The sequence below is a fragment of the Grammomys surdaster genome, unplaced genomic scaffold (genome assembly GCF_004785775.1).
Source record: "Grammomys surdaster isolate TR1022 unplaced genomic scaffold, NIH_TR_1.0 313, whole genome shotgun sequence".
Classification (NCBI taxonomy): domain Eukaryota; kingdom Metazoa; phylum Chordata; class Mammalia; order Rodentia; family Muridae; genus Grammomys; species Grammomys surdaster.
In genome coordinates this window covers 2,454,342-2,475,499 of record NW_021604732.1, presented here as the reverse complement: position 1 = coordinate 2,475,499, position 21,158 = coordinate 2,454,342, and the positions used below count along the sequence as shown (strand labels likewise).

General features: G+C 42.1%; 1 pseudogene; it reads left to right on the top strand.

Moving 5' to 3' along the window:
- The first annotated feature begins 9,660 nt into the window (after positions 1-9,660).
- Positions 9,661-21,158, top strand: part of LOC114629572 — a 16,387-nt pseudogene continuing 4,889 nt past the window's right edge.

The window sequence follows — 21,158 nt, the reverse complement described above, 5'->3', positions numbered from 1 at the left end:
AAGATGGTGATGGAGGTGGGTCCATGTCTTCAAGTAATGCACCACAGAATAAAAGAAGAAATGATGGCTGCCCTGTTGGGAGGAGGACTGGCTGTGCCAATGATTCTGATTTGAGAGGAGTAGATATCCCCGCTGAAATACCTATTATGATTTCACAGGCCTCTGATCCTGGAGTTCATCAGGTGGAGACAGGAAAATCCTGAATTAGATGCTCGAGTGAACTATATAGCAAGTTCCAGGCTAGCCTGAGTGCTGAAACCATCTCTCAGAAAAGAAATGACCAGACCAGGAAGGATGATTTAAGCTCATCCCTGTGTAAGGAGTCTGTGGCAGCACTGCGATGAGTTTGTAGCCAGCCTGGGCGACCTAGGCTCATTCCCTACCGTGTCTGCCCCATCGGACTGAGGTGAAACATTAGAACTTACATTTTTTATCTCCCATGTGTTACATTGTGTGTCCTTAACACCTCTGCTTTCAATATCACAGCTCTCAGGGAGAACTGTGTGCAGGTCTTTGAAGATAAAAGCCAGGGCTAACGGAGTGAACACTCAGAAAAATGGACATTGTTGGCCAGGAAAATGTCCACCTATCTGTGTTAGTTGTCTGCTCAGTAGCAAAGGAAAGGTTCTCTCTCTCTCTCTCTCTCTCTCTCTCTCTCTCAAATAACCCCCTAAAAAAAAAAACTAGTACTTTGCATATTTGAAGCTCCTGATGTTTTGTTCTAAAGTTTCAAATAAATTCTTTTATAGGAACAATTACATCTATATGATAATGCATTCAAACATGAAAGGCACATATGCCTGACCCCTCTCTCACCTCTTCTCATTCTGCTGCTCCCCCTCCTAGAGCCCAAACATTAAAAGATGTTCACACACTGTGGTCCCCGGCAATGCTTTTACACATGATTGTTCGCTTTGATTTTCTTTATAGCATTGTGATTATCAGCAGTCTATATGAGGTTGTCCAATTAGGATCACTGCTTGTATCATGGATATATCAAGCACAGTTACCTGGTCCTCTATCGTTGGACATTTAAGTTGCTTCCAATCATGCTATTACCAATAGCATCACTATGACCATCCTTGCATCTCTTTCTTGTCCTCTGTGAAATAATTCTTCTCCAACTGAAAAGGTCCAGGTCTGTACTGAAGCTTAGTAGTAGCATCAGCAGGATATGGATAAAGGAAAGACCTGAAAACATGAGTACATGGTAAGGAAAATCAAAGGCCAGCTCTGTGTAGGCACAGCCTTAGCTCTCCAGTTACACTGTTACCTCCCCTGATGCCTGTCTGTCCTGGAGGTCAGGAGGGAGGTGGAGATAAGAGTATTGAGAAGTTAAAGCCAGAAGAGCTACATAAACAATTTATAGGTCACGAGCAATGAGACACTTTCTCCCAAAACAAACAAATAAGGTATGTTGGATCAGACCTGTAGTCTTAGTCTTAGCACTAAGGAGGCTGAGACAGGAGGATTGCCATGAGTTCCAGCCATGGTCTGTACAGTTTGAAGCTGGCTTGAGATACAGAGAATTACAGGGCTTCTAGCTCAGTCTGTCAGGGGCTGAGTCTGTGGCATGGCTGTCAGTTCTCACACATTGAGGTCCTGGTCCTTCACATAGAGAACCTTGGGAAGAATTGTGTATCATGTCTATGGACATGAAGTAGCAGGCTAATGGAAGTTGACATTCAGAGAAATGGACGTTGTTGCCCATGACAACAGCCCGTTGATCTGGGATCTGAACGAGTTATCTGTTCTTAGCCAAGGAAAGGGTGGGCCACCCCAATAAAGTGAACAACAACAACAACGACAAACGAACTTGACAAATAAGAAGTGTGTATGTTTTAAAGTACTCAGGGTTTGTTTTAATGCTTAACATGAATTCTTTTCAATTCATTTATATGTATACTTCTAAGTAGGAAGGCAGTCAAGCCATATAAAACATGTATGAAATCATGACTCCCTTTTCAAATTCTTCCCATTCAATTTGGCCCACTGTGAGCTCAAACAGTCCCCTCCCCCAACCCCTCCCTCCTAACTTCCTCCCTCCATTTCTCTCTTATGACTATTTTACTTCTCCTTCTAAGTGAGATTCAAGGTTCCTTGCTTGGGACTTCCTTCTTGTTTAGCTTCTTTGGAACTATTGAATGTAACATGGTACTTGTATTTTATGGCTAATATCCACTTATAAGTGAGTATGTGCATGTCCTTTAGGGATTGGGTTACCTCACTCAGGATGATATACTCAAGTTTCATCCATTTGCCTGTAAAATTCATAATTCTTTGTTTTAAATAGCTGAATAGTATTCTGTTGTGTAGATTGTGTTCTTAAGCTGTCCTTTAAGCATTTGGTTTTCCCTGGGGTTAGCTGGCTAATCCTGATGGCAGCAAGACTTCTCAGGAAGGTGGGGTAAACCGTGGACTAGAAAATGGAGATCAGGGTACCCTATTCTGGTGGCTGTGCCTCAGGTAGACCTCACTCTGCAGGCTGTGTCCTGCAGATTGTGTGCCAGTCAGACCCAGCTGGAGAGACAGGCAGATCCAACTAGGATGGATAGACAGGCAGGTTTCCAGGTTTTGGGTTCCTGAAGGTTTCCATGGGGAAGCAGGACAGTCTTGGGGTCCTGAAAGACTCCTCCAGACTGGGGAGCATGAGGCACCAGTGATCACCGGTGCCACTTACCTCTGCAGGCTGCCCTAGGCAGACCAGTTAGGGTGGTGGGTGGATCTAACTAGGATCTCTGACCCATAATGTCTCTTCCTCTGAATGGGTGGGAGGTATCTTCCAGTCACTCAGATGGTGATGATCCAGACGTTTTACCACAAACAGATCTGTGACTTTGTCCTCTGGTTAGTTGGTTAGTTAGTTTATTTACTTCTTTGGTTTGTAGGAGTGAAGACACTGTAAAATTTCACAACTGCTTGGGAAACACTTGCTTGACCAACATTTTACCCTACAATTGCCAGATGGGAAAGTACTCATACCCGGTTTGTCGTTTTACACAACTCCCACATTCTGCGAGCCTCCATGAACAATTTGGTAACAGTTGAGAGGTGGAGAAGGGTATGGAGAAGTTTGGTCTCATCTCTTTAAAGATTACTTCTCACCAAGCATCCTTGGCCATCCTGGAACTCTCTGTAGGACCACCCTGCCATATGATATAGATCCACCTGTCTCTGCATCCCCAGCACTGACACTAAAGTTGGGCTCCACCATACCCAGGTCTCACTAAACTTTGGAAGCAGAGACTGTGAACTAGATTATTTCTTCCAACTCCTCCATTCTAAGTATGGGCCGCTAGTAAACACTGGTTAGAAAGATGTTAGTAGACGGCATCCAGGAAGTATAACAAGAGCCAAGTGTCCCTTCTGCTCTTGCTCCAGGGTCTCCTGATTTCTTCTTTCTGGAGAGCAGTTTATTCTCCTGTAAATTGTGAGGGTTGGTCCAGGTGTCAAACTCCTTTAACTCTCCAGCCATCTCAAAGGCACCATGGTCTCTAGGCCTAGAGTCACACCTCAAGTGAAGATGTTTACTGCAGCTTGGAAAACAGCCCAGGGCACACTAGCCATGCTCCCACTTACTCAGCCTCTTCTGTAGTCTGTTTATATCAGTAAGTAGACGCTATCTAGTAGGTGGATTGGAGAACTGGAGAACTCAATTTTCACACAAAAAAGGAGAGAGTGTGGCCAGGAGATAAGGAAGGAATTACAAGAGAGACTTGTCTTCATCCATAAATAGCTCTGGAAGAGTCCATGGGCAGCAGAGCAGGAGAAGGAGAGACTAACAAGAAGTCACTTTCCCTTAAATACAGGTAAGTAGGGATGTCTGCCGCCACATGCTGAAGAGAAAGAGTCAGGATAGTGCTCCCTGGAGTTTCTGTACCAAGTGGAATTACATTAGAGATGATGTGGGGTTGAATGTGGGACATTAGACAATGATGATTGAGTCTCTAGACATTAGGGTAACTCGCCATCCAGTAGGGTTCTGTGGATTCTTGGAAAGTGAATCTTTGTTTAAATGGAATAATGGGCTTTCCTAGATTTGCTATTAAAGCCTTCTTAATTAAAGTTAAAATGAGAGATAAGTAGGAAACTGTCTAAAGAAGTCTGGTACTCTTCTATACAGCCCTGTTTACTTAGGCCCATGTCTATAAGTACCACATAATGCTATATAATAGTATGAAGGAGGGACCAAGGATGTGAGAGCACAGACAGACATATGTGCAGTGTTGTTTTGGTTTCTGTGGTTCTCAAATTATTTTGTATGCAGCATGAAAAAGAACCTCAATTGGCTGCAGACACTGGAGATTTTGTTAGAGGTGAGGTAACCAAGGGCAAGAAGAAGTAAACATTGTTTTATTTCTTGAGTGTTGGAGATGCGAAGGGAGTGGCCAATTCGGGAAGGTGGGAGTTTGGAATTTAGATTTGGGCTTTCTTCTCCACTGACTGGGAAAGCCAAGCCACAGAATTCTTTAACTGTGGGAGAAATATTTAGAGAAAGGCTTTAAAAGATTTAAAAATGTTTGTATCTTTTAGGGGGATTCCTCATTCCTTCTGCAGCTTAGAGCATTAGTGCCTGGGCCCTTCATCTTGGGCTGTGTGTCTTTCCTGATCATGTGCTTCACCAATATCCAGCTGCTGCTGGTTGCTGCCGGCTGCTGTGTGATATCCCATAGTCCCACCCCACATCCGTCCCTTATCCCTACAGTGAACTTAAAACAAGAGTCATAGAATATAACAACTATGGCTCAGTGGATACCCATTGGATGCTCACAACAGTTGTGAAGTCATTTTGGTTTTTCTCCTTTTTTTTCCAATTGAATATTTTATTTATTTACATTTCAGATGTTATCCCCTTTCCCCATCTAATTCCACCCAGAAACCCCTTATCCCATCCCTCCTTCCTGCTTCTATGAGAGTGTGCCCCCACCCACCCACCCACTCCCACCTGCCTGCCTTGAATTCCCCTACATTGGGGCATCCAGTCTTCACAGGACCAAGGACCTCCTCTCTCACTGATGCTCAACAAGGCCATCCCCTACTACATATATACCTGGAGCCATGAGTCCCTCCATGTGTGTTAACAGGCTGGAGGGTTAGATCCTGGGAGCTCTGGTTGGTTGGTATTGTTGCTCTCCCCCATGGGGCTGCAAGCCTCTTCAGCTCCTTCAGTCTTCTCTCTAACTCCTCCATTGGGGACCATGTGATCAGTTCAGTGGTTAACGGTGAGCATCTGCCTCTGTATATGTCAGGCTCTGGCAGAGCCTCTCAGGAGACAGGTATATCAGGCTCCTGTCAGCATGCACTTCCTGGCATCCACAACAGTGTCTCCATTTAGTGACTGCACATGGGATGGATCCCCAAGTGGGGCAGTCTCTGGACAGTTCCTCATCCAGTCTCTGCTCCACACTTTGTCTCTATATTTGCTCCAGTGAGTATTTTGTTACTCCTTCTAAGAAGGACTGAAGCATCCACACTGTGATCTTCCTCCTTGAGCTTCATGTGGTCTGTGAGTTGTATTTTGGGTATTGTGAGCTTTTGGGCTAATATCCATGTTATCAGTGAGTGCATACCATGTGTGGTTTTTTTAAAATTTTTTTTATTTTGTGATTGGGTTACCTCACTCAGGATGATATTTTCTAGTTCCATCCATTTGCTTAAGAATATCATGAATACATTGTTTTTAATAACTGAGTAGTACTTCACTGTGTAAATGTACCACATTTTCTGTATCCATTCCTCTGTTGAAAAACATCTGGGTTCTTTCCAGCTTCTGGCCACTATAAATATGGATGCTATGAACATGGTACAGCATGTGTCCTTGCTATATGTTGGAGCATCTTTTGGATATATGCTCAGGAATAACCATCCAGTGGAAAAAAAGACAGCATTTTCAACAAATGGTGCTGGTTCAACTGGAGGTCAGCATGTAGAAGAATGCAAATCGATCCATTCTTATCTCCTTGTACAAAGCTCAAGTCCAAGTGGATCTAGGACCTCCACATAAAACCAGATACACAGACTCTAATAGAAGAGAAAGTGGGGAAGAGCCTCGAACACATGGGCACAAGGAAAAAGTTCCTGAGCAGAACATCAATGGCTTATGCTCTAAGATCAAGAAAATAGGACCTCATAAAATTGCAAAGCTTGTGTAAGGCAAAGGACACTATCAATAGGACAAAATGGCAACCAACAGATTGGGAAAAGATCTTTATCAATTCTAGAAGGCTAATATCCAATATACACAAGGAACTCAAGAAATTAGACTCCAGACAATCAAATAACCCTATTAAAAATGGGTACAGAGCTCAACAAAGAATTCTCAACTGAGGAAATTTGAATGATCGAAAATCACCTAAAGAATTGTTTAACATCTCTGGTCATCAGGGAAATGCAAATCAAAACAACCCTGAGATTCCACCTCACACCAGTCAGAATGGCTAAGATCAAAAACTTAGGTGATAGTAGATCACCTGGAGAGGATGTAGAGAAAGAGGAATACTCCTCCATTGTTGGTGGGATTGCAAGCTAGTACAGCCACTCTGGAAAGCAGTCTGGCGGTTCCTCAGTTGTAAAGTCTTACTCTGCATTTTCTGTTTTATTAAGCATGAGTGTGTGTGTGTGTGTGTGTGTGTGTGTGTGTGTGTGTAAGAGACAGAGACAGAGACAGACAGAGACAGAGAGACAGGGAGAGACAGAGACTAAGAGAGAGAGAGACAGAGACAGAGACTGAGACAGAGAGACAGAGAGAAAGGCAGAAGGAGACAGAAACAGAGAGGGGGCAGAGAGATAGAGAGACATAGGCATAGATAGATAGAGACAGAGATTATCACTTTCAGGCATCTATTCTATTCTTTAACTAATATGTACTTGTGGATCTAACTCAGGTTATGAAGCTCACAAGGAAGTGACTTTACCCACAGAGTCAACTTTCTGATCTTTGATTAGTTTCTTCCTTCATCGAGGAAGCCATCAACCCACAGCTTCAGCAGATCCCCCTGGACTCCACTTGTGTCTAAGCTGAAGCCACTTACCTGGGAGCTGGATCCCAGCCTTCCATTCCTCGGCAAAAGTCCTCTTCCTTTCTGTCAAAAGCAAGCAAACAAACAAACAAACACCAAAAACGAACCAAACCAAAAAAAAAAAAAAGCCAACCAACCAACCAAATAATGCAACTCAAGAGTTGAGGCAGGAGGATGGGGAATTTAGTACTTTCCTTCAATAATTTTCAGATCATACAAACACACAGTTACCGACTTTCTGTTTATTGTTTGAGCTGGGACTTATTTTGTATCCCAGACTGGCCTGGACCACATTGGAATCTCCCTCTCTTAGTCTACTAACTGCTGCTATGGTCCCCATACATCACTGTGTCTTATATTTTCATTTGATTTTGACATGTCTTCATGTATCTCAGTCTGGCCTCCACATTGTAAGTGCCTAGAGATGACCATGACCTTCTCATCCTTGACTATCAATGTTCTTGAGTTACATATAGGCAGACACCACCATCCCTGGTTTTTCTGATGTGGATGACTGAACTAGAGGTTCATAGCCACTAGACAAACTGTCTAGAATTTCACACACCTAGTTCTAGTGCTGGTAGTTTTATCATTCAAAAATGAAAGAAGAAAGAAAACTTGGCATGTTGGCAAATATTTTCAGTCTCAACCTTTGGGAGATTGAGGCTTAGGGTCAGGTCAAGGTCAGCTTTGAGCCAGGAAGGTATCACACAATAACATATTCAAATGCCAAATATCAGCTCTAAACCCTGTGGTGGAAGAAGCTCTTCCCTCTTCTGCTGATAGCCCCTCCCCTCACGCACAGCTCAGGCCTGAGTAACTAACTGATCCCCTGCAGACAGACAGCCTACAGGAAGCCCACTTTGCTCTGCCTTCTGAGCCCACAGACTGAGAGTCTTGATTCCTTAGACCATGTTCTCTCTGTTGTCTCTTCCACAGGGAACTCCTGCAAGGACTCTCAGGTGTCCTTGCTTGTTAGCCCAACAGTCACAGTGGTCCTCAGAGGACACCCCACACCCCAGCAATGACTCTCTGTGTCCTTAGGAAAAGGAGAGTCCTCTCAAAGTGGCTCCTGAGTCCTGTCCCTGCCCTGTCCCTGTTCTTCTCCATTGCTGTTCCTCACTGTTCCTGCTGCCCTGCCACAGCCACTCTCCTGCATCTGGACCTTTGCACTCTTTCTCTCTGTCTCTCTTTCTCTGTGTCTCTCTGTGTGTCTCTCTGTGTCTCTCTCTCTGTGTCTCTCTCTCTGTGTGTCTCTCTGTGTCTCTCTCTCTCTCTGTGTCTCTCTGTGTCTCTCTCTGTGTCTCTCGTCTCTCTGTGTCTCTCTCTGTCTCTGTCTCTCTGACTCTGTCTCTGTCTCTCTCTCCTCCCCTCACAGCTCTTTCTGGCTGGCTACCCTTCTTCAGCTTTGCTTAAATACCTTCTGTGTGCAGGTATCAGAAAGTTTATTTAAGCCTACCAGTGAAGATTAATATTGCACCCACACCACTATAGCCTTGACAGCAAAGCTTCTTCAGCCTGCAGGATGTTGTCTTTGTAGTTTATCAACAATGTTCATGTGTTCATTCATTCAGGGTAAGGATGAATTCTTTATTTTTTAAACAAATATTAATATCCATACATTTTTGATGTAGGTGTTACATGCAATAGTCAGTAACATACCACATTTTCTTATGGTCTCAAAGCTACATTTTTGATCCATTGATAGAGGCTAGAGTCATAGAATCCTATGTATTCTGTTAAAGATAGTAAGCAAATACATAAAATGAGAAAAAGTTTAGCATTATATTACTATTTTCTATAGTAAGTTGGACACCTTGTAATTTTTATAAATCTATGCTGTTAAAATTATTTTAAGTGTATTATCATTTAAGAATTTATGTTTATTGTTTCAATTTTATGTATCTGTGTGTGTATGCATGTATGTTCGTGGTGATATGTATATGTGAACACAGTTGTCCAAGGAATGTTTGATCTTGTGTGTCTCCAGTGATAGTGGCTGTGAGCCTCTCAATCAGGACGCTGGGAACCTCTTCCAGTTTTCAGGTTTTCTGTAAGAGCAGTTGGCACTCTTGACCAGTGAACCATTGCAGCAGCCTGATGTTAATGTTCTAGTGAGACTAGTACTTGTTCACACTCCCTCAGCCTCGCTCTATGAGTGCTAACAGTGGAACTAAAAAGAACAACTTCAAAACCCTTGTCTTTGATGTCTATGGGACAATGTGCTTCGATACAATGTTTCTCATTTTACTCAGTCTATCTTGCTAATACTGAACTTGATTGAGTTTTAGGGACCAACCACTGTGGCTACTGAGCAGGAAGAGCCTGCAGTCAACCTCAGGGCAACTGCACCTCCATTAGAAGGCTGCTCCTTGCTTAGGGTTATACCAGGGGAACAGACTTCTCTCTTGACTTCAGTTTTCCTTTGTTTACTGCCTTACTTCTGCTGAGACCAGGAGTGAGACTGAAGGCTATATGTGGGAAGGACAAGGACCATATATGTGTTTGGGAAGGCAGGGGCCCCAGCAGAGAGGCCTATGTGATTCAGACAGTCAGGATGAGAGAGAGAACTTCTCAGATACAGTGTGGTGAGGGCCACAGCCAACCAGAGTGTCTCCTCATTGTCCTGCGGGTCACCATCATGATGTCCCCTCAAGTCCTCATTTCAGGCCTCCTACTGCTTCTCTAGGGTAAGTGAGAGGTGAGGTGGGGGATGCCTGGGAGGATGGAGATTCAGACAAATACATTCCCTGGGATCTGTATCATAGGTTACATATTGAGCAAAGAACCAGGATGAAATTGTAACCCCAAAGAAATTTCTTAACCTCCATGAATTTCTAAATTTATACCTCAAATATAAGACCCACAAGGTTGTCAGTAAGGGATGAATATCTGTATATGCATGTAATATTTAATTAAGGGTGAGTACATGTACATGCATGTAATATTTAATTAGGGGTGAGTACATGTACATGCATGTAATATTTAATTAGGGGTGAGTACATGTACATGCATGTAATCATCAACGGATGAGGGCAGCAGAAATGACTTTCACATGGCCTATATGCCATTAAAAACACCCTACTTTTCAATTATTTAATTAACAATAATAATTGAAAACCTTCTATGACATGGGAGTAAATAGTGAATAGCATATTAATTTGGACCCTTGAGACAGGGTCCAAGATAATCTTAGCTCCCCCTACACATGAGAGACAGCTGAGAATGACCTCACTACCCTCCAAGAGCTAAGATTATAGGTGTGGGCCCCTGCATCTCATACAGATTCTAAATATTACAATCTAATCTCTAGCAAGAGGAACTGTAGAAGTCATTAATTCATATCATACATTTATATAATTTTATTATGATAATATGTATTATATTTGTGAACATAAAAATGTATTTAGAAAAATTAGAGCGATGAGTGTCCCAGTGAGAAGTACACACCCATTACACACTCATTTTATACAACAAAAATGTGCTTTCTCGCCGGGTGGTGGTGGCACACGCCTTTAATCCTAGCACTTGGGAGGCAGAGGCAGGCAGATTTCTGAGTTCGAGGCCAACCGGGTTTACAGAGTGAGTTCCAGGACAGCCAGGAGTATATAGAGAAATCTTGTCTCGAACCCCTCCCCCCGCCAAAAAAAAATGTGCTTTCTCAGACCCATCTCAAATACACAGACTTGACACAGGTTGGGCAAGAATGTAGTGACCACCCAATGACTCTTCCAGTTCACTGTTCTGTGTTGTTTGCTTATTCATTGCTTCCTGTGCTGGGATCCAACCCAGGGGCTGGCATGGGCTAGGTGAGCATGGCATCCTCAAGCTGCATCTTCAGCCCTCAGATTCCCTCATGTGGAAGCAACTGGTAATAGGGAATTCTGTCTGTCATCTCAACATATTAAAGTTGCTATGCTAGGTTTAAAAGTTGCATGGTTTAATCCTTGATTTAATATTCTGATTTTGTGGTCTCAGATTATTAGTGTTGTTCAGTTTCTGGAATGTTATCAACACATAAGAAGGAATTCTTATTCAGGTTTTGGTTTTGGTTTGTATTTGTTTAGGATCAGTTTTGAGGATTGATTTTAAAAGCTCACCCCTCCTGAACGTTTTAGAGAATCCATTCTGAGCTTGGCCTGGTGGTGTGCATCTTTGATCTCAGCATTGGGGAGGAAGAGGCAAGTATATCTTCATGAATTCAAGCAGCCCATTCTACATATAGAGTTCTAAATACCGAGGTCAGTCAAGGTTACATAGTGAGACCTGGTCTCAAAAAACGACAACACAAAACAAAATGAAAACAAAACAACCCAAAGTGAAAACCATATAAACAAACAGAAGCCTTTCTGAAAATTGATGTTGACATTAGTAAAGTTTTACCTTTACCTCAACAATACTGAAGAACAGACAGACAGACAGACAGACAGACGATAAACAAATCCTGGGCTCTGCTCTTTGTATGGGTTAACGATTACATTTTCAATAGAATTGAGGGGAGGCTAAGTTAGGGGTGACTGAGATAGGGTCTCAGGCCCAGGTTAGTCTTCACTTCACTGTCTCCTGCCTTCACCTTCTAAGTTCATTTTTTGCAGGAACCCATCATTGTGCTCAGCATCTGAAACAGCATTTTTAAAAATGTTAGAGTCAGTGTAGTCCCATTTCTCGGGAGTCTAAGGCCAGAGGATAGTAAGTACAAGAGAGCCTGTACTACAGAGCAAGGCCTGTCAGGAGCCATAATGGGACAAGCTAATAACTAGTAGGTGATCATTCTGAAACGGCCTGCCTTGGATTATTATATAATCTGCGACAGGTGCATCTTTAAGCAGCAAGGCTTTAAGGGACTCATTTTAAGAAAGACTCCTGCTATCAATATGCCTTTTCTATTGTTAAACAGATACATCACTAAGTAATAGTACACCCTTTGGAGAAGATCTCTGAAGATCCACAAAGATGTACTGTCTTGTAGTGATGCTATATAGACAAATAGATGACTTCTTAAGTCTTAATGATGACCCTATAAGAATTCCTAAACTTTTATCAGTGATTTTTTTGTAATGGGACTGCTATTAGGTCCCTTTCTGATAGTTAAAACTGCAATGAGAACTCTGTCAGTCTCCCAAGTGTCACCAGTTAATTGCACTTAGATAGTAAACAGACTTTCTCCTACTCAGAGCATATTTGAAGAGGTTGTAATACAATCAACCAAAGGTCATATAAAGGGAACTAATGATTTATTATAGGTGCTAGAACAGAAGATAAAGTATTGCCTGGGTTTATCCATATACAACTTCACTAATAAGTTATAGTTTTAAACCTTCAGTAACCCTGTGGAGCTAGACAGGTGATGGATGTTTAGCCAGATAATTACACCTAATGGATATACATGTAAATATTTTCTGTTGTAAACTTCTATTTCAATTTATGATTTGAGTTTTGGTGTGAACTTGTGATGAACTTTGTAACATGTGATCATGTATTCTGAAATGTATAAGTACTGAAGACAAAGACATAGAGAGGTTTCTTCCTTTCCTCCCCTTGCCCCACCTAGGAGAATTTTTTCCCTTAGAAGAATTTTTCTTAGATTTTTTTTCCTTTTTCCCACTTAGGATCTTTCCTCCTTTTCCCTTAGATAGCTTTCATAGGAAACTTTTTACACTTAGTAATAAACTCTATAATCACTTCTCTAAGTGTTTTTTCTTCTTGCGACCTCAGACTAGTAGGTGTAAGTAAGAGCCCAGCAGTTCCTGCTTAGCTAGTACAAAGACTATTTACTTAATTCTTTGCTGTTTTTAGGATGAGGTACTAAATACCAGAAACTGCAGTTTCTGGCCTCAGAGGATCACAGAAGGCAGGTCAGCTACAGTAGCATAGTAACTTAGACTTAGATAAGTAAACTTTTATTATACAGCAACCCTAAATATCTTGTAAGACAAAGTCTTACCCCCAAATCTCATAAGATCAAGTCTTACCCTCGACCGATGCTCTTCCCTCTCAGCTGCCTCAAGAAGAACCTATAAGAAAGAAAATTCACCCCCAGCAAAGGCCCTGTCTACAAACCAACAAGTCAGGGATAATGGTGCATACCTTTAATCCTAGCAGGCAGAATTGGATGGATCTCTATCAGTTCCAGGCTAACCTAATCTACACAGAGTTGTAGGCCTGTGAGAAATACATAGTGAGATCTGTGAGAGAGAGAAAGAGAGAGAGAGTTCAAAAGAGAATTTGAATATAATACACTACAGCAAATTGTTTTAATTACACATATATCTATTACATAGTCACACTGAAGGATTCTCTAACAGAAAATTGTTTATAGTAAAAATGGTAAGCTATTAAAACTCTCCAAATAAAAATGAAAAGAAGGGCTCACAGAGCGCATGTCTCCCATGCATCCTGTTTCAGGTTTAATCCATAGTTGAACCAAAAAGAAAAAATAGGAAAGAAATAAAAAATAATTATAGGAAAGTATTTCGAGGTCACTCTCCATTCCTTCTTCTTTATCCACAGCTGCTGTGGATTCTTCCTTCGAGGTGCATGGAGTGGTGGGTCAGTCTGTCACACTGCCATGTATGTATCCAGTGTATCATGGATTAGCATCCATGTGCTGGGGTAGAGGGGCATGTGCTTCTAATACATATAGACATATACTTACTGTGACCAATGGACTCCAGATCATCTGTCAGATAAACTATCGCTACCAGCTACTTCTTCAAGGGACACTTCTTCAAGGAAATGTGGCCTTGATAATAGTGAATGTCTCTGAGAGTGACAATAGTCTTTACTACTGTTGAGTGAAAAAGAAAGGACTGGATGGTGGTGCACAGACACTGATTACCACACTGCAGGTTCAACCAGGGAAGCTCACCTTCTTTGTTTGCTTATTTCTTGCAAGTGAACCAAGTCCACTGTTGGCTAATAATTTGTTCTTTTCCCATAACAAAGAAACTAAGGTTCTTATAAAGATGCTTGGTAGTGAGCATTTGCTTTTATTATTTTTTAATGACATAATCTCATGTATCTCAGGCTGTCCTCTGATGCCATGTTGTCCTGGGCCTCCCACCACTAACTTTCTAATGCAAAGAATACAAGTGAGTCCCATCATACCCTGACTAAATTACCCTGTCTTAAATACCATTTTGCGGCATTTGGTTCCCTGTTCCACTTCCTCCCTCTGGGTGTTCAGGCACTGATGCACACTGATTGGGAAAGAATGAAGCAGAGTCCAGAAAGGTTGGGTCAAGAGAATCTTGGTCCTGCTCTGAGTGCAGGAATTTTGGTGTTACAGTCAGTGTTAGAGCTCTCAGTAGTCTGTGGAGCAACTTGTGTTCTTTACCCTGGGTGAACAAGGCTTATACAAACCTTGAAGACTGGGAAGGTGGTCATTTTAGGATGAATGCACATTACTAAAACTGATGATACATGAGAATGTCTCATTTGCATGGGAGTCATTTCAGGTGCCTGCTGGGCAGGTTCTTATCAGGAGAAAGTGAGTGGAACCTGTGATTTCACCAAGGCCTAGGCAATATTCCTCAGGTAGAGGACGTAGGGGGTCAGGTTTCCTAGATAAGGTCAGGCAGAGAAGAGGAAGCCCCATTGAAAAAGAGAGTCCGCCATTTTGTGCCAGGCTCAGGGCATTGCACAGTCTAGACTGCTATCCTAATAGCAGCATTTCTCAAGAGGCACAGAATACCTTTTAGGTGCTTGGATGAAGCTAAAATCACCCTTAATACAAGACCAAAGCTAAGTCAGGATTCATTTCCTAACTGTACTTGGGACAATCCTGTTTGTCCATGAAATTATGTTCATTTTTCTGTCCTAAAAGCAGTGGAGAGCTTTAAACTAGTGACGTGAATTAAAAGGTATTCTCTATCTCTAAGTTATTGTCTTACAACATTAAAAATATCTATCGTTTGTTTGACAGGGTTTCTCTTAGAAGTGCTGGCTCCCTTTGTAGACCAGGCTGGCCTCAAACTCAGGGATCCACCTGCCACTGCTTCTCACGTGCTGAGCTTAAGGGCATGGACTACCACACCCGGTCAAAACACCTGTTCTCAAAGGTCTAAAACTGTCACAGCTGTAACCTGAAAAGCAGGCAATGCAGGGTGCTGCTGTGCAGATGCGCTGCCTTCAACAGTTGTCAGCTGACCTTCTGAGAACAGGCCACAGGTGTCGGTGGGGAGTTCTACTACCTGTCTGCCTGCCCTGGGCTTTGAAATAGTCCTCACATTACATCACAAAATTGTCCTTTTACATACAAAAGTGGCCACATGGGAAAGTGTTGTTCCTTCAATAGCTGTCCAGTAATTACTAGTGAAAACTCTAGTTTTTAAATCATTACAATTTCCCTTTCGATGTGGACATCCTAGTCATAAAAGTATAAAGGTCCATGACTCTTGAGGAATGATACCCCAGACACAAATAGTATGCAACAGCAAAAAGCATTTATTCTGCAGAGAACCTACATGAAAGGGTCCACCATATATCAGGATGGATGACAGAGGTGTGGACATTGCAGGGTCAGTTTAAAGCCTATTGGGATAGTGGTCTGAGACTTTTACTATTCTTTTACTTGATTGGTTGGCTCTATCTCTAGGGGTAGATAGATGCCTTTATAATTGGTTAAGGCTCTGGGGGATTTGGGGAAATTTGATGATTAACTATATTTGGCTCAAGCTAGATGGTGGGGCAGCTCCTGATTGGCTGCCCATGAGGATGACACAGGCTAGGTGGTGGGACAGCTTCCTGATTGACTGCTGGTAAGGGGTAGGTTTTCCAGGAATTCACTTGTTTTGGACTTTTCCAGTTGTGGGAAACAGAAGTTTAGGCCTAGTCTCTTAAACTGCCAGTTTGTAGCCTGTCATGGAGTCAGCCTGGCTCTGGCAAAATCTGTCCTCTCAGAGGAATGGAATCATGAGGATGTACCTTCTTCTGGTGATATTTCCTAATGTCATTTACTCAGAGTTAACACTGACAATAGAAACCAATGCTACCTCGTCCCTATTTTTTAAAATTCAAAACATCATTTTGTAATTGTTCAGTCTTTGCAGTTTGTTACATATTTTTTAATTATCTATTTTATTTTGAGGCTGAATCTCACTGTGTGGTATGGATGGCCTTGCTCTCTCCCCAAGTAGTATATCAGACTGTCTGAAAACTCACTGATCCAACTGCCTCTGTCTTTTGACTAATGGGAACAAAAGCCTGTGTCACCAGGCACAGCTGTTTGAAATTATTAACAGTGAGTTGTTATCAAGCTTAGAAATTCTTTCACTGGTCAGTGTTTAAAAGTCCTCTGTCTGGCTCCTCACTAGGTCCACAAGAGACGCTCTGTCTTTTCCTTAACAACCATTTTGTATAATGTCTCATGACTTAACCACACTGAGCTGTCTCCTCAGCTGTCCCAGGACACTCATCAGCTCCTCTGCACTTTCCCATCCATCTGTGAGATAAAATGTTCCAGAGCAAGAAAAGAGAAGCTCCTGAGATGGTTGTTTCTTTTTTGGTTGTTATTCCCATTATGATCTGTTGATTAAGGTTGTTGGGGATTTTTGTTTTGTTTTGTTGTGGTTATTGTTGTTACTGATTTTTTTTTTTTTTGCAGGCTTGCTTTTTTTTCCCCACTAGATTTTTACTCTCCAGGGAGGGTTTGAATTGTTTTCATGCCTCTGTCCATGCATTATATTGGACTAGCAATCTAATCATTTGGATCTAAATGTGTGACTAGTTTGTATCTAGCAGTGTGAATAGATTTACTGCAGCACAGCCACACCCACTCCCTGCTGTGTTGTCCTCACTGAATTTCACACTGATTGACAGGAGTGCTTGCCCCTCAACACCAAGTTGTTGGTTCCTGAGCCCAATAGACCTATTACTTAGCTGGTCCTTTAAGGGAAAGGGGAGTGGGGGCCAGCAAGATGGCTCAGTGGGAACAGGTGCCTGTGGCCAAGCTAGATTAGCTGAGTTTGATTCTTGCAAGCTAGTTGCTAGAAGGTGAGAACCAGATCTCTCAAGTTGACCTCTGACCTCAATACTTTGCCTATGGAAAACTATACACACATACAGACAAAGAGAAAGGGATAAGAAAAAGAGAAAGAAATGAAAATAAGTGAATAAATACAATTTTTATAAATCTTAAAAGTGGATTGAACTCTACGTCCATTAGCTTCCTGCATGTAATAGGTGAACACAGTTATTTCTCTTTTTTTCCTGGAGAAAACGCTCTAGGTTTGAATTACATCACATCCATTAAAGAGAAGAGTGTCCGGAGGAGTTGATCTTGGTTCCTGGGTTTTATTTTGTAGTTAGTAGAGTCAGGATTGAATGATGCTGCTTCTGAGGAACCGTGACAGCTGACAGAACAGTGTATGCTCCTGCTGGAGTCCCCACTGACTGTTTCTTCCAGGCATCGTTTCTTGTTACTTACAGTCTTGGGTCTCTGTGCACTCACAGACCATCAGTAGGGTGTTTGAATTCATAAAACACTTCTGATTTTCCTGATTTGTGAATTACAGGTTGAACCTGCTTTGCCCCAATATAAAATCTGCAGTACTTCAAGATCTAAAACCTCTTGGGTACTGCCTTGATAAAAACACTTAGAAAACTCCTCAATGCTATGAAGTATACATACACAGAATTATGAGTAGTTTATAAAAGTACATGTATGCCATGAATATGAACTGTATACATATAAAAACAACATCTTTCCATATTTAAACCTGAATACCACCTGTAAGCCATATATACATTAAAACTTGTTTTCCAGAATTACCTAGATTATGAAAATTCTTCATATGATTCTTTTTGGATAAGTGATAGTCACCATGTTTCTCTTATATTGAAAAAAAAAGTAGAAAACTGTGTCTACTCTCTATTCAAAAGCACTAATTCCTTGTGTTGGGCTTTGCATGGGATCTTTCATAGGCCAATTAGTCTAGTTAGCCTTCTGCTATGATGCAGTGCTGTGTGGTGTGTCCTCCCAGGACTGGCTGCATTGAATATACTGAGCCTGTCAGTCTGTGGGAGCAGTCAGTCACTTACCAAGGAAAGATAAAAAATAACTCCAGACTCTAAACCTTCTCTTACTCACAGAGATGTTTAGAGACATCTGAGGCTCTGACTCCTGTCATTTATGAAGCGTTTCCATAGGAACCTGAGTTCAGTTCTCATCTCTATGTTATATCAGAACAGCTTCCTCCTATTGTTGAGCCTGGCTACACTGCCTCTCACTTCCACATCCTCATTGGTCACTGACAAAGAACAGAAGTTCAGGAGAGGAGCCTCTGCCTAGGGACAGCATCTCACTGCTGTGCTATGGAGCAAGTGCAGCAGAAGACTCTTCTTGCTTGTTGTTTGGCTGATCCTTACTTTCATATTGATATCCATATCCAGCAGTTCCAACAAGTGCTTCAAGGAGACTTACAATTTTAAGTAGATTCAAGCCTATCAATATAGCTGGACCTATTCCAAGGAAACACAGAACTATTTACTTTAACCTCACTATAGAAGCTGGTGTGAATATATGTAGTCTCTGTAGTGAGAAGCTAACATGTTCATAATAACAATTAGTTTTCCTTCTTGTTTAGCAGTGTGGAGCACCACTGTGTCATCTTCACATCACCCTTGGAATAATCACACTGTAAGCTTATCCTTTTGTGTGTTAATAGTGAGATTCACCTGTCTGACTTCCTGCAATCATGTTGCCTTTAGAAACTTTGTCAAATTAGTTCACAGATCATTGTGTCAAAAAAAAAAATAAGAAGAAGAAGAAGAAGGAGGAGGAGGAGGAGGAGGAGGAGGAGGAGGAGGAGGAGGAGAAGGAGAAGGAGAAGGAGAAGGAGAAGGAGAAGGAGAAGGAGAAGGAGAAGGAGAAGGAGAAGGAGAAGGAGAAGAAGAAGAAGAAGAAGAAGAAGAAGAAGAAGAAGAAGAAGAAGAAGAAGAAGAAGAAGAAGAAGAAATAGAGATGTAAAACTAACCTTTATTCACATTATGTAATTGTCACCTTGGAGGCTTACTACTGAATAAGCTCACACATTCTAGTTCTTTCTCAACTCTAGTTGGCTGGTTTAACTTGGCTATTCTGGTACGAACTCCTCCCCAAGCTGACTGATTCAATTCCATTGCTCTGCATAACTCTGGCAATCTGTTCTAATCTTCTGGCTCCTTCTTATTCACTGGCTTGTTCTGTTTTTCAGCCATGTCTAGAATATTCTCTCTGCAACTAGTCTCTAAAACTGTTCCTGTAAAATTTGCCTGTGAATTCTATGATCTGCTGAACTGCCATGAACTCCACTCCCCTGCATCACCTCTCAACTCTCGGACTCAAGTGAACTGGCTGATTAGAACCCAGAGATCTGCATGCCCCTGTCTCCTGAGAGCTGGGGTTAAAGGACAGTACAAGCATACCTGGACCTAAGCTTTTCTTTACCTGAAAAATACTGTTAAGTGAGCAGACTTGTGCAGGATTTAGCACGGTCCTGGAGGACACAGTTGGACCTGAGAGCAGTTAACTGCACACAGTCGTCTTTACTGTCAAGAAGAAATGATTTAGAATTAAATACAAAAACGGAGTAGGAAAATCTGGACTCTGCAGCAGTCAAGCTGGCTCTAGGTGCACAGAGAACAGTGCACAGGGAACTGAGCACAGAGGCACTCTTCTGTGTGCTGGTGACTGAGGCTTTTGGTTTCTTTGTTTTTGAGACTGGGGCTCCCGGAGACTAGGCTAGCCTTTTTCCCTACAGAGCTGAGAAGGATAGTGAACTCCTGCTCCTCCTGGCTCTACTTCTTATCCTGAGATCACAAGTGTGCACAGCCGTGCTTAGCAACAGCAGCCTGCTTCTTGAAGCTGCAGATGACTTTCCCAGACTCCATCTCCTGGGAAGGTTGAAAAGATGAGTGAAGATGAATGAGAAAGGATAGCCACTGCTGCTACTTACAATCAGGAAATGCTATAAAGGAAATGTTCAGTGGGCAGGATGGACACTGCTGTGATCCAAACATTCAGGAGGTGCAGGCAGGAAAGTCAGAAGTTCATCACATTGGCTATATAGCAAGTGTTAGGCCTGCCTAGAACACATGAGACTTTGTCTCAAAACCCTCAAACATTACTTTATATTTGTCAAGAACTATCTGGGAGTAACTTACCTAATTTTCTACTGAACATATCAATAGTAGCCATAGAGACAGAGCTCATAGAACTTAGCTAACACTTCTATGGTCTGTTTGACTAAGCACTTGAGCTTGTCCTGTGATCCAACAACGAGGCTCACAAATGAGCAAAGACCTGATTTCAGTTAAACCCATCTCTCTTGTCTGCTTAGGGCCAGGAGGTCAGTGCTGAGCTATGACAGGGCCTAAGGTGATGCCCAGCCTGTCTTGCGCTTATCCCAGTACATGGTAATCCGTGGTCACCTGCACCAGGGCTCTAAGATGGATTTCACATTTCTGTCTGATCATGTGGTGTTAATGTGGCTGCATCCAAGAACAGCTTCCCTTAAATGGTTTTGTAAAAATGTAGATCTTGCCTCATGGCTTGAGGACCACGACATTAGTCCCAGACATCTGGACACAGAGGCATGTACATCTCTGAGTTAAGGCCAACCTGGTCTACATGGAGAGTTTTAACCTAGCTGTGGCTATAGAGAGAAGTGGAGCCCAGTCTCAGGGTAAGAAAAAAAGGAGAACCCAGAATTGCATTTTATAAGACAAGTAGGATCTATGAATCTATGAGGAAAGATCAGACGCAGTAGCTGAACAAACTCTAGTAACATCAGAGAATCAAATTAGAAAGCAGCCATTGCTTTTATCAATAGAATAATATTCTACTGAATATTAATGCAAATATAATCATTCAAGATAGGCAACCTTGTTGTAACCTCAAGCCACATAGAAAAAGAAATTAATCCTCCTCATAGACACTTTGAAGTTTGGAGTGTCTAGAATTTCACAGCTTAGTACCAACTCAAGTTGCTTGATTTTTACTTGCATGCTCTATTTTATATATACACACTCACACATGGTCTCTCTATGTAGCTCTGGCTGTCCCAGAACTGCTATGTAGACCAGATTCTCTTGGAACTGTTGGGTATTCTGCCTCTGCCTCTCTGCCTCTCTGCCTCTCTGCCTCTCTGCCTCTCTGCC